Below are 12,828 nucleotides of genomic sequence, written 5' to 3'. Positions count from 1 at the left end.
GTGTCTTAATGAAGGCGTGGGTTAGAGACTAAACTCTGTGAATGTCTTTATTAGTCTCTTAGTGTGTAAGCGGCTGCATGGCTTGGTGAGTAGCTACATAAGTGTCTATATGGGTTATTTATTGGTTGTCTGAGTATCTGTTTGGGTGTCTGAGTGTCTTTGTGGGTGGGTGGGGGTGTGTGTGACTCTGTGCATAGATATGTGAGTGGTTGTTTCACTGGGTGTATAGGTTCAAGAGTGCATAAGGAAACACATGTTTGGGTGGGTGAGTGTGTGTATGGGTGTGTTGGTGAGTAAATGGATGTCTCAGTTGTGCATGTGTGATTAACTACATATGTTTTAAAGCAGTATATGTGAGTGTTGGATTATATAAATAACTATATGTGAGAGTGAGTGATTGCAAGAGTATCTGTATGGATGTGTGTGTTTCTATGAGTGATTGTTTAAGAGAGTAAGTATGTGTTAGTATCTGTATAAATAAGTGTGGTGGTGTGTGTATGACTGTATAAGCAAGGAAATGGGTGTGTGATAGTTTCTTTGCATGACTAACCAGGTGTATGAGTAACTCTTTGGGTGAGTAGCAGTGTGTGAGTGTCTATATGGGTTTCTGAGAAGATATATCAGTGGCTGTATAGATGAATGACTGTGTGTATGAGTGACTGTATGGGTTAGTGGGTGGATGTGTGTGTAGACGTATGAATGACTGAGCAGGTATGTACTAACTGCTATTGGTCTGTCTATGGTTTCAATATTGGTGGTCTGTATTTTAAAGTGGGTGTATGAAAGGTTTTATTAGGGTATGAGGAGGTGCATCAGATGATCATGTGGATGATGTCATCAGTGATGTCATCAGTGATGTCATTTAAGATGTCCTCAGTGATGTCATGTAATATGTGAGATCATCAGCAGTGCATTGCGGGGGCGCGAGTTATAGTTAGGTCTACTAACTATAACGGCCGAATTTCTATGGTTTTATACGAGTGATATCTCCAACTAACTATAACGTCCCTGAAACCTATGTTTTTTTCAGTGAATTTCTAAGGTTTTTCAAATGCTAATTTCTAACAATAACGTGCCTGAAACCTATGTTTTTTTCAGTGAATTTCAAAGGTTTTTTAAATGCTAATTTCTAACTATGCCTACAAAGGTAGGCCATGTGGAGAAAGAGGAAGAAAAGCAAAAAAGAAGCAAGACAAATGCAGGAAGAGGCAACAGAAGTCCAGAAAGACGAAGAAAAGTGCAGGAAGAAGAAGAGATGTGCAGAAAGAACCAACAAATAAGCAGAAAGAGGCCTTGTTGCAAAATCATCCTGTGCCCACAACTTATTCAGACGGGTACTGGTGGTAACTGATTCTGACTAACCAGGCCTAGAGCCAGTGCTATGCTAAAAGACACTTAGAATACAGTGAAAACATCTACATACACTAGGGAACACTATGTGTTGGGTACCCCTGTGATTAGTATGACCTCCTCTGTAAGGCCCTAGTACATAATAGGGCAGGGGGATTAAAACTACCTCTAAGTCAGAGGTGCAGAAATATGCTACTTTAACTAGTAGTCCCGTTTGCAGAGTGGTGGAGAAAGGGAGCTGGGCGTCCAACCATCGCTCAGGAATTCCACTGCTTAGGACTTATAAGAGGTACCAGGAGGGATTCTTGGCCCCCAAACTCCCTCAGGACTAAATTAGACTTCATCCCCCAGCCGTGGTCTGCCACAAGGCATTTTTACCGAGTGGTATAGAAAGGAGGACATGGCCTCCGAAGACGTCTTGGCAATCCCACTGTGCGGGACTTACTGGAGGTAACAAGAGGGGAGTTGGCCCCCAAGGACATCCTTGGGGGCCAACTTCCCAAACTATTACCTCCAGTCAGTCCCACAGAGCAGCATTGGTAAGTACTCGTACCAGGCCATGCCCTCTTCGCCCACCACTCTACACACTTGCTCCCTGACACGCTCTAGGATGGGGATTGAAGTCGCCTTCACTGCTGGGGGTTCATTAGGGGCTAACTAGTCTACCTTTTACCTCCAACAGCCCCACACAGTGAGATTGGTGAGAGCTAGACCAAGGCCATGGCCCCTTTCTCCACCACTCTGCAAACGCGCCGCCTGGGGCGTTGTAAGTTGTGGGATTAAGTCCCCTTGAATCCTGAGGGTCCCTGGGGTCCAACTAGATAACCAGGTACCTCCATTAAGTGCCATAGAGCTGCAGCCTGACCCCGTTTAAAACAAATAATTATGTGAACGGGAAGGGGGCCAAGTGGGTCCCCCTCCCATGGCCAATTCCGGCCCCGGGGACCCCATCCCCTGGGGCATGGCCACATTTTTTTTGTTTTTTTTATGGAGGGGGCTGTGAGGCCCCCCTGCTGAGGCCTCTATTGGCCCTGGGACCCCATCCCCCGGGGCAGGCCTTTATTTTTGGGGAGGGGGGGCCATGTGGCCCCCCTTCCGGGCCACTTCTAGCCCTGGGGACCCCATCCCCCGGGACAGGCCCTATCCGTTGGGGACCATGGGGGAGCCCCAATGCCCCCATGGTCCCACCGGCTCCCCGCATCCAGCAGGAGCCGGCATTGCTTTTTCACATGGGGAGCTGCTGACATGCAGCTCCCCTTGTGGAAAAGCAATTCTGCTTTGCTTCATTGAAGCGAGAGCAGGTTTCCCTGCTCTCACTTCAATGAAGCAAAGCAGTTTGCAATGACAGGATGGGAGCTGCGGGGTGGCGGTCCCCAGGCCCATCAAGGGCTCCTGGAGGGGGGCCGCGTGGCCCCCCTCCCAACATTGGCAAAGCCCCGGGGAGGTGGTGGTCCGTAACGGAGCCCCAAATTTATTTAGTTAGCGCCCCAGGGAGATGGCGGTCCCCGGTGCGTGTAGAGGGGTCGAGCCCCCCCACACAGGTTCTTTAAAAAAAAAAAAGCCCCGGGGTTGACGCTCCCCGGGGCTGCAGGGGGTCTTGCAGGCCCACCACCCATTTTAAAGACAAGCCCCGGGGGTGGCTGTCCCCGGGGCTGGGGGGGCCATGTGCCCCCGCAAATATTTAAGGAAAGCCCCTGGGGGTGACAGTCTCCGGTGCTGCAGGGGCCCCCCTGGGCCCCCGCAATCACAATATAGCATGCCCCCGGGACTTGGCCCACCCGGGGGCTAAATAATAACAAAGCGCAGGAGCCAGCGCTTCATTTTATGATTTTCGCAGCAGGATCCACGGATCCTCCGTGACTTTTGCTGATTTAAAAAAATAAATGCTTTTTTTGGCCCTGGGTGTCCTTGTGGGGCCCCCTAAGCAGGTCTAGGGGGTCAGGGTGTTTCTACCCTGCCACCTTTTCTTGTTTTTCACGTTTGTTTTTCTGTTTTCTTGTGATTCGGTTCTACAAATTCACAAGATGGTTGCCAACACTTCCTGGTTTGGAGTGTTGACAGCCAATTAGAATAAAGCTCGTGGTCAGGAGGGTCCCCGGATCCACCGCACCTCTATATATCGAAGCTTTTATTTTTTGATTTTCTCAGCAACTACTGAAGGGATTTACACCATTTGAAAAACAGGTCTCTTTCTGAACCAAGGGCTACCTTTTTGCCAAATTTGGTATAATTCCGTTCAGCAGTTCGAGCTGTAGCTGTGTCTAAGGTTTCCTATGGGAAATTGATTTTCCGATCACTTTTTTAAAAATTTCTCAGGAACTACTGAACGGATTTACACCTTTTAACAAAAAGGTCTCTTTCTGAACCAAGGGCTACCTTTTTGGAAAATTTGGTGTTATTCCGTTCAGCAGTTCGAGCTGTAGCCGTGTCTAAAGTTTCCTATAGAAAATACCATGGAGAAAACATGTTTTGGGACCCCCCTTTTTTCTCGCCCCCCGCCTTTGTGGATCTCCCCGAAACTTTAAAGACAGGAGCTGACCAGAGCGCCCCACGAGTTTTGAAAATTTCGCAAAGATTCATCGTCCGGCTCCAAAGTTATTGGGAAAACAAAAAACGCTTTCCCCATAGAAACTAGGTCCTAACTATAATGCCAGTAGATTAATATATATGTACATATATGTGGAGTAAAGTATAGTAAATCTTTGCTTACCCATAGAAACTAAACCTTCACAATAATTTTGTCCTAGAAATTGTTACCATAACATTTTGGCGGCACTATATTTTGACATGATATTTTGTCCAAATACCCCCAAAATTGGATGGCAGACAATGAAAAAGATTTACAATCTTGTTTAGAGTTTTAGTTTCCTCAGGTAGCTCAGCTGAAATCTGGCCGTTTTAGCCATTAAGTTGATGTGGTCTCGCATTTTCAGGTTGCTGTCTGGGTTATGCTGAGAGATTTGGCAGATTCATGCAGTTGAGTGCTGTGATCAACTTGGTCCATTCCCGGATGTCAGGGTTACTTTTAGGGGAGAGTTGGACTCTTGAGTTAAGGCCTACTAGTGAGCATTCCCTGGATGTGGCCACCAGTGAACGATCTTACGAAGAGCAGGTGAACAGGGATTTGCACTGGAAGACTAGAGCCCAGGCCTCAAATGGAATTGTGATTTTGTTTACGTATGTCATAACATTGCTTTGAATGAGTAAAGTTAAAAATAAAAATCTTTTTATTGTAAAAATAAGTATTTGACTTGATATTGATTTATTGACACTGCTGTGTACTCTTTGAGTTATGAGTCGTATTCACTAATCTGTATTCATGCTTTCTCTCGAGGGAGCCTTGGACTGCTCTACCATTGCTAGCAATGAGAGTCAACTGCAGAAGGGGTACTTGGCCCAGTTGCTGGGGATCCATAGTAGGCTGGGTTCTGGGACATCAGGAATAAAAGGCCTCCCCCCCCAAGATTGAGCACAGTAACCCTGATGTGCCACAAGGGGTTCGGACACCAATCATGTAACCAACATTTTTATTTACAAATTTAATCTCCAGTAAACAAGTTATGTTTTGCCATTTATATTTAGATGTTTTGCAAGCTATACCCTAGCAACTAACATCTAGGGGTCTGACCAAGAAGGAAGCATCCATGGTTGGCGCGTCTAATGAATTTACTATATATTCTTTCTTTGGCCATATATTAACAAGCCACCATTCTTATGACCAGGTTTGTGTGGTTATCACGTGTCTGTAAGTACTTAGAAGTAAGAAGATCAGCTTGCAATAACTGCAATATAGCTGAATGCTCTGGCAGCCAACAAGATTTGGAAAAAGTAGGTTGTATCAAGGCATAAAGCGGCTTGATATGCTGGGCATAATCCGGGATGTAAATTCGACCGAAATTCAGAAAACCCAGCAGGGATTGTAATTTCTTCAGTGAAGTAGGAGCACGGAGGCATGCGCACTTTTCTAGAAAGTGCGGAGCCAATCCACGACCTTCGTTGTTGAGTTCGTACCCCAAGAACAACACTGTATATTCTGCATTGTGTGACTTCGCAAAGTTGAATTTGTAACCGAAGTCTGCAAACAAAACAATAATGCGATCAACGCGTCGGAGATGCGGGTCCAACTCGTCATCTGTGAGATAAATGTCATCTACATACGAGTACGCATCTGGGTCTATGCCTTCTAAGAGGGAGACCACGCGAGCGGCAAAGACACCTGGGCTGTTTTTATAGCCCATTGGCAATATTTTGAATTGTTTTTGTTTGCCACCAGAGGTGAACGCCGTCCACTCACTACTAAGAGAGGACAGGTTATGGCTGTAAAAGCCATTGGAAATGTCAAGTGTGGTTTTAAACCTTTTTCTCACGAGACTATCGACGAGAGCCGAACTATGGGTACTGCACAGGTCCGGCAATGAGAGTTTAAGTGCCGGTAATCCAAAACTAGGCGGTACGACCCGTCAGGCTTCGTCACAGTGAATAAGGGATTATTCATAGGTGACACACATGTTTCGACTACTCCCTGATATTCCAATTGTTCAAGGATCGACGCGACGTGAGGTCTAGCTTCAGGACGCATGGGGTATTGGGGTTGTGGTTGGGGCGTAGTCCGCAACGGAATCTCATGGCCGGGAGATAATTTATCCTAGCCAACCTGATTTCGATATAACGCAGGCGCTTGCACCTGAGCCCATTCCCCGGTGTACTTTATAGCTAGGACCTTAGGCACAGTGTGTGCAAAGGCTGGGAGGATCACCTCCTCCCCTCTAGGAGCATCTAAAACGAAAGCCGGGGGCCAATCTGCCTCCGCCAATAGAATATCATAGGTAGTGGTCAGATTATCCCAAAACACCCCTTGAATTTTATGTTGTATGTCACCTTCTATTTGAAGGACAATATTAAATAGTCTATCAGGGGGAGACACCCGAGTGTCAGCAGTTTCAATATTCACGAATATATCAGTTGCTGTCACCAACAGATATGGACGCAGTGCTTGTCGCACTACTGTAACTTCCGCCGCGCTGTCTAGCAGCGTTAGCGCCCATGTCAGGTTCTGAAGCTACGTCCGTACCATCTGAGGCATACCTCGCGGTCAGTGCAGCAACTTTCTTGTTCTGAAACGGGGGTCTTTGACGTGCAGAGTCTTCTTGCTTGCCTTTGCCGTCAGTCTGTCGGGATTGCTCACGCACTTGCGGTGCACCCCGACTTTTTCCAGCGCCTCCGCCACCGGATTGTGAAGCCGATGTTTCCTGTGAAGAACGAGGAGAGCGTTGTTCAGAAACCTGAAATCTATCAGGTGACTTAATAGTAGCACGATCGCACAGATCATAAGTGCGTTCACTACTTGACTGGACTGGAGAGGCAGGACGAGACCCTTGTTTCTGTTGCTGTTTCTCCTGTTTTTTCGCCCTCCAACTTTGTTTTGGAAAGTTAGGGCGTTCGTCCTTACCAGACGAATTTGCCTTTGTCTGCTGAGAATCAAGATTTTTCACAGTCGGCTAAACCCCTAAAGCGCTCCGACCAACTTGTTTCTAGGCCATCGCGATAATTTTCGCGAATTCCCTCGGCTTGTCGTCTTCGTTCACTGCGTCTAATTTATTAAGCACCTGGAACTGCATAGCATCCCCTTTGAGGTTGCCCAATATCATGGTAGCAACCACATCAAAGACTCCGACAAGCCGCATACCCAATTCAATAGCAGCCTCTGCACCATGATTCTCCTGAACACGTTTTATAACGGAGGGCAGTACCGACAGAGACGGAGTGCCATAGCACTTCGAGTATGTCGCTGTAAAGACCTTACCCCAGTTTTCAAAATCGGCTATATCTGGGACTAACTCTTTAGGCAAAGCAATGGTAAGGATCCTGTGTTTCTCCACAGGAGTCGTACGCGGATTAACCGCCTCTATCTGATCAAATTTGTCAGCAAGCCAATAAGGGAAATCATCCCTATTTTAGGGTCGCTTGCCGACAACCGAATTAACCATAACCGGACTAATCACCACCGCGTGGTGGTCCGTCTGATGTCCCGCAACAGCAGTAGCGACCGCCTGCACGTTGCGTGACACGTACTGCACTAAAGCCCTATGTACTGAAATAAGGGCAGTGTGAAGTACACACAAATCAGCCACCGATACCTGTAGATAGCGGGGATGAGGCGTAAATCCGGCAAGTACCGGCCATGTGGCCCCTGCAATTGACAAAGGGCCCATTCTCGCCAGTACAACCGCATGGGGAAGGGCGCCATTAAACCAAATGTTATGCTGCCAGGCAGAAATAGGAATTTCCTGTGTCCTATAAGGCGTATAGTTGGCTGGTAGCTGCGTGGCAGTATAGGTGTGGAACGTATCATCGTCCTCACTCACCGCCGGCAAAGTAACCCAAGAGTAGAACAACTCAAACGAAAACAACGCATCGGCACTTACCACAAAAATCACAGCGATACCATCGTCCGGCACCCCATACTGCGCCAAGTGACATTTCAAGGGTGCCCGGCTATGAGCCGGCATATCGACCGCCATTAGGACATAAACAGTAAATCTACAGTATAGTAGTAGCACTAGGGTTCAGATTAAAAAACCTTTTTAATGATCAAGCTTGAAGGAACCTATTTAGTCAAAACACAGGTAGGTTATACCATCACTCCCGCTATCCGGAAACCAGAGTAAGGGTGTTGTGGACTAATACAAGCACTACTAAGGCGTCTCAAATCAATTGACCAAAGGTTAGGAGCGCCATGTTGCAGGGATTCTGCTTATGCGCAGAACTATGCGCAGGAACCCAGGCCCTCAGTGAATTGCGGTGTACCAAAAACCCACCTCAGAACCTAGAACCCCTTATCCGGCCAGCATCGGTAGCAGACAAACGATTAAAATCAAAACCATCAGCATAGTTACAATACCATAAAAAATGAAAGGAGTAATCATTCTAAAATGACAGTGGATCTAAGCCACCTTCCTTTCTCTAACACACTAAAGTATTATTAGACTAATCGAAGGTCTCTAGGCTTGAATGGGGAACCCCATACCGTAAATATCAGCTCAGAGAGTTCACATCGCAGGATCAGCTATGCTCTGCTCCTAGGAGCGCTCTTCTTCCGAATGTGTTGAAAACATGTAACACTGCAATATTAAAAGCACTCGACTTTCAGGTATTTGCAGCTGCGTGCGTGTTATGGCTAAACTAGTGGGCCGATCAACCTGAACTCAACAACATGCACCGTCTAGCAACCCAGACTGTTTCTTTACACGGTGTACAGACCAAGGTCGCTGCTCACTGTTTGGCTTGTTAACAACAGACAGTTCTCATGTGAAGCAAAGTCGAGTAAGCACTTCTCAAATTAATAACATGAGACTACAGTGTCGTGTGCAAAAGCAGCAAAAGCGGCAAAATGGCTTTCTAACATTTAACGTGGTTATGCTAACTTAGCGTTGTACATAGGTAGATAACAATCTTCACTACAACCCGCTTGATCGGTAGTGAGGAGTGTATGCTGCCTCAACCACCGCTGGGTATTAAAAGGAAGGGCCTCTAGATATTGCTCCAATTATATAATGTCCGTTATGTCCTCTTTACTGTTCTCTAAGGGCTTTAGCCATTTGTCCGCAGCTGCTTTAAGGCGGAAGAAAAGGGTTTTAGGGTTTTCTCCCGGGGCCCCTTTTTCCTTACGGAAGCATACCCGGTAGGCTTCAGCGTCCATCCCAAGATGATCCAAGATGATGGACTTGATCCCCGCATACGGGGTGTTGCCTGTGGTATTTGCCACCTGGTAGGCTGCCTGTGCTTCACCAGTGAAGAGAGGTGGTAGAAAAAAAGGCAATTTTTCAAGGGGCCAACCGCAGGCTTTTGCTGCACTTTCAAAGTTGAGGAGGAAGGCATCTGGATCCTCCCTGCCCACATGCTTCTGAAGAGATATGCCAGGTGGGTCCGGGGCACTGCTTTTCACCTGGTGCTGCAGTGCCCATTCCAACTTTTCTTGTCCTTTCACAATATGTTGAATTAAGGCCTCCATTATATCTGTACTAATGGGCGAAGTGCTTGCATTCTCCACCACTTGTGAGCAGGTTCAAGGATCAAGGTCCACAACGGTAGTGATTTGAGCTGTTTTTATTTCATATACACAATGGGTCGATTGTGCCAGCGTTCAACTATGGATAATACTTCTTATCCTTCCAAAACCAAAACTCGTCATCGCAAGGTCCAGTTCTCTGGTGGCTCCGTTTATGGTCCTGGTTATTCAGGGTTTCCTCGTGGAATGGAAAAAAGAGAGAACACAACATCGGTGAGAGGCTCCTTCTGACAAACTCCACTGTGGGAACGGGAGTGAGGATTCACTCAGTGCATAACAAAGGGTTCATGGAAGTGCACTCATGAGGGGAGGATGGTTGGAAAGGCAAGGGGTTTGGGAAACGGCTTGTCCGCTACTGCCAACTTTCTCCCACCTCCCGATCCACCCTGTGAACCGTGCACATACCTGGGTGAGCCATGCTTCTCCCAGGTAGCATGGCTGGGCGAAGCGTGGGAACGTTGGCCTCCTTGCTTCTCTGCCACCTCTGGACACTTGCTTCTTGCAGATAACACCAACAACGGAGTCTCCTCTCCTTCTGGTCCTGTATCCTTGTCTGGATTCCTGCTTTCAGCGTCTCCCAACTCCCAGCGTCTTCCAGAGTCTGTCTTCTTCTCCTTTCAGGACTGGCTTCCCTCTTCACGGATTGGGTCTAGACCGATAACGTTATGCCCGGGGGCGAGGCCTTCTGGTGAGAATTCCCAGTTAAAGGAACCCTTCCTGGACAAGGAAGAGGGTATCCCCCGTCGGGGAATCCGAGAATCAAACCAGACCGGGGACTCGTCTGGCTGTGGGGAGAGGAAAGGATCCCCTCTGTCAGGAACACGCCACCATTCCACTGCCCTAACAGTCACTGCACTCGGGACGGGGGACTTATGACAATATGCTAAAGTGCAATGTATTTATCAATCAATAGTCCATGGTAAATTTTGGAATGTTGGAAGGTTTACATTTCTCTGGTGTCCTGTACTTGTTATGCTATAGAATTGATGTCAAGTGTTTCATAAAACAACATTTGTTGACTTCAAAGTTGTAAGGTTTGAAAATGTGAATGCTGAATATAAAAGGTGTTTTTTGATTTACTCTGCAATATTTATATGATGACTAATGCTATATATCATTCTAGGTTGTGTAATAGTCAGATTTGTAGCATGCTAGGCCTTAGAATGGTTTATTTCAAATGTCTCCTTTCTACTGTGTTGTTTTGAATGTTTGGTATATTTCATCTATACTTTCTAATCTATGAACCTGCTTCTCTGCTTTATTTCTGTATGTTACTTAAACTATTTCTGTTATTGATTACAATACCACTGAAACGTACAATCATTATGTTGAATTTTGTTTTCCTTTAGGTTGCCAATTTTAGCTTCAAACACATTTGATGTATAATCCATACTTTTAATAATTTATTTTTTCATTCACAGTAGGTCCAATACTGAGAGTATGTGGGCAAACACCTGCCACTTAGGATGGCTCCACTCTAGGAACAAGCATTCAGTGAGGAATCTACTCCTGCAAGTCTGGATGTTAATAAGCTTGCTTGCCCATCTGGTCTGCCTGCGCAGACTCCTCCATTGAGTCTCACTCAGCCGACACCTATCCCTCCCTCCCCAGCTGTTACCACATATCAGGCATTAGAAACTTCCACTTCCTGTGTCCAAAGCAACATCACCCCAATCTTGTGCCCCCAGTCATCACTGCTGGTCACCTGATACCACCACCTCATGTTCAGCCAGGAACCAGTAGGATGGAGCACACTGGGTCAAGGTCACAGGGTAGTGGGGTAAGGGGCCGTGTGAGGGAACCTGTGGGCCAGCAAAGTAAGGCCACTTGGTTTATTGTCACCCAGGCCACTATCGTCCAAGTCTTGGCATCCCTCATTCAGCCCCAAGATATGATAGGCCAGGTCCTTGCAGAGCTCCGGAGATGAAGCAGTTGCTGAGGGAGCTTAGTGTTCACATGGAAAATCACAACTCCAATAAGGGTTCCCTGACCGGGGTACTGCATGACAAATGTAACTATATTTGTAAGGCTTCTCCTTACTGTGGTCCAACAACATCCGGGCCAACTACATATACCTGAGTCACAGAAAAGGAGGCCCTGCCGCAAGAGGAAACACCTGTAGCCACCTTAGTCCCTGCAACTGTGGATCCACCCCCACCCACAGGAGCACACATTTATCCGGACCACCAGGAGAGGATGGTAAGACCACCACCACCACCAGCAAGGAACGTTAAACCTAATTTCCTCCAGTGTGTGACTACCATTCACTCTGTGGATGGTTTTCTGGACACATTTACCTTTCTGATGGCAGTTGTATTTTGTACAATGGATTTCATACAACTCTGGCTCTTCAACAATAGTTTCATTTACCATGACTGATTTTTGTATATTGTTGTGTGTTTTATTCTTTTCTAACCCTGGGTGTAGTTCGCGAAGTAGCGCTGCGCGTAGGTACGCAAAGTGCAGTTCGCACTATGCGAGCTACACGTAGCACTTCGCGAACTGCGTAGTACCCTGTTCGCACTGTGCAAGATGTTGTTTTCAATGATTGCACAGTGCGGACAAGCATCCGGCACTGTTCAATCATTGAAAACGGCATATTGCACAGTGCGAGCTGTAGTTTTCTGCCACTCGAGCAGATTTTTACTCGAGCGGCAGCTTTCTCAACACGGACTGGTAGTTTCTCATCGCGAGCGGTCACAAGCATACGCGACCACTCGCAATGAGAAACCTGACCTCCCCACGTTGGATATCTCGCCGGGAGGTTTATTTCCACGCTCGCGATCGGCAACTTGATGTGGCTGATTGTGAACGAGGAAAAAGTCTCGCCGGGATGTCATTCTGCTTGCTTGCGGTCACCAACTTGATGTTGAGGACTGCGAGCAAGTAAAAAATGACCGCTGAACTATGCTACGCTACACTACGGTACGCGTTTTTGCACTGTGCTATGTGCAATTTGCGTAGTGCGAAGTAGCGCAAACTTCGCAAACTACGCGAGTGTAGCGTAGTGCTGTGTCCAGGTTTATTCTTTTCATGCAGTTTAAGTTGTTTTTGTTTTGTTTAATAAATGCAAAACTAACAAAGTCAAAGACTGATGTTGTATTATTTTTCTCAATTACTATATTTTTTTCCATCCATCATACATTCATTAAATGTAAACAGAAAATAGAATGTTAATTCATAAATAATTTCCATGTAGGTAATGTTCCTCACTTCTGTCAGAAATGACAAAAAGGAACAGAAACCACAAACCAAAAACTAGTATTTTATGGAAATGTAATAGATATTTGTTTGTCAAAGTTTAACACACAGGCATAACCCAAATATGCTGTGCCATTTTTACATATACAGTTCCAGATCTTGCCACCTTGGAATGATGGGATATAATAAAGAAATTCAGATTCAATAAG

This window comes from Triturus cristatus, chromosome 11, assembly GCF_964204655.1.
Source record: "Triturus cristatus chromosome 11, aTriCri1.1, whole genome shotgun sequence".
Taxonomy (NCBI): domain Eukaryota; kingdom Metazoa; phylum Chordata; class Amphibia; order Caudata; family Salamandridae; genus Triturus; species Triturus cristatus.
The sequence above is the reverse complement of the archived record's forward strand: the minus strand, read 5'-3'. Positions refer to the sequence as shown.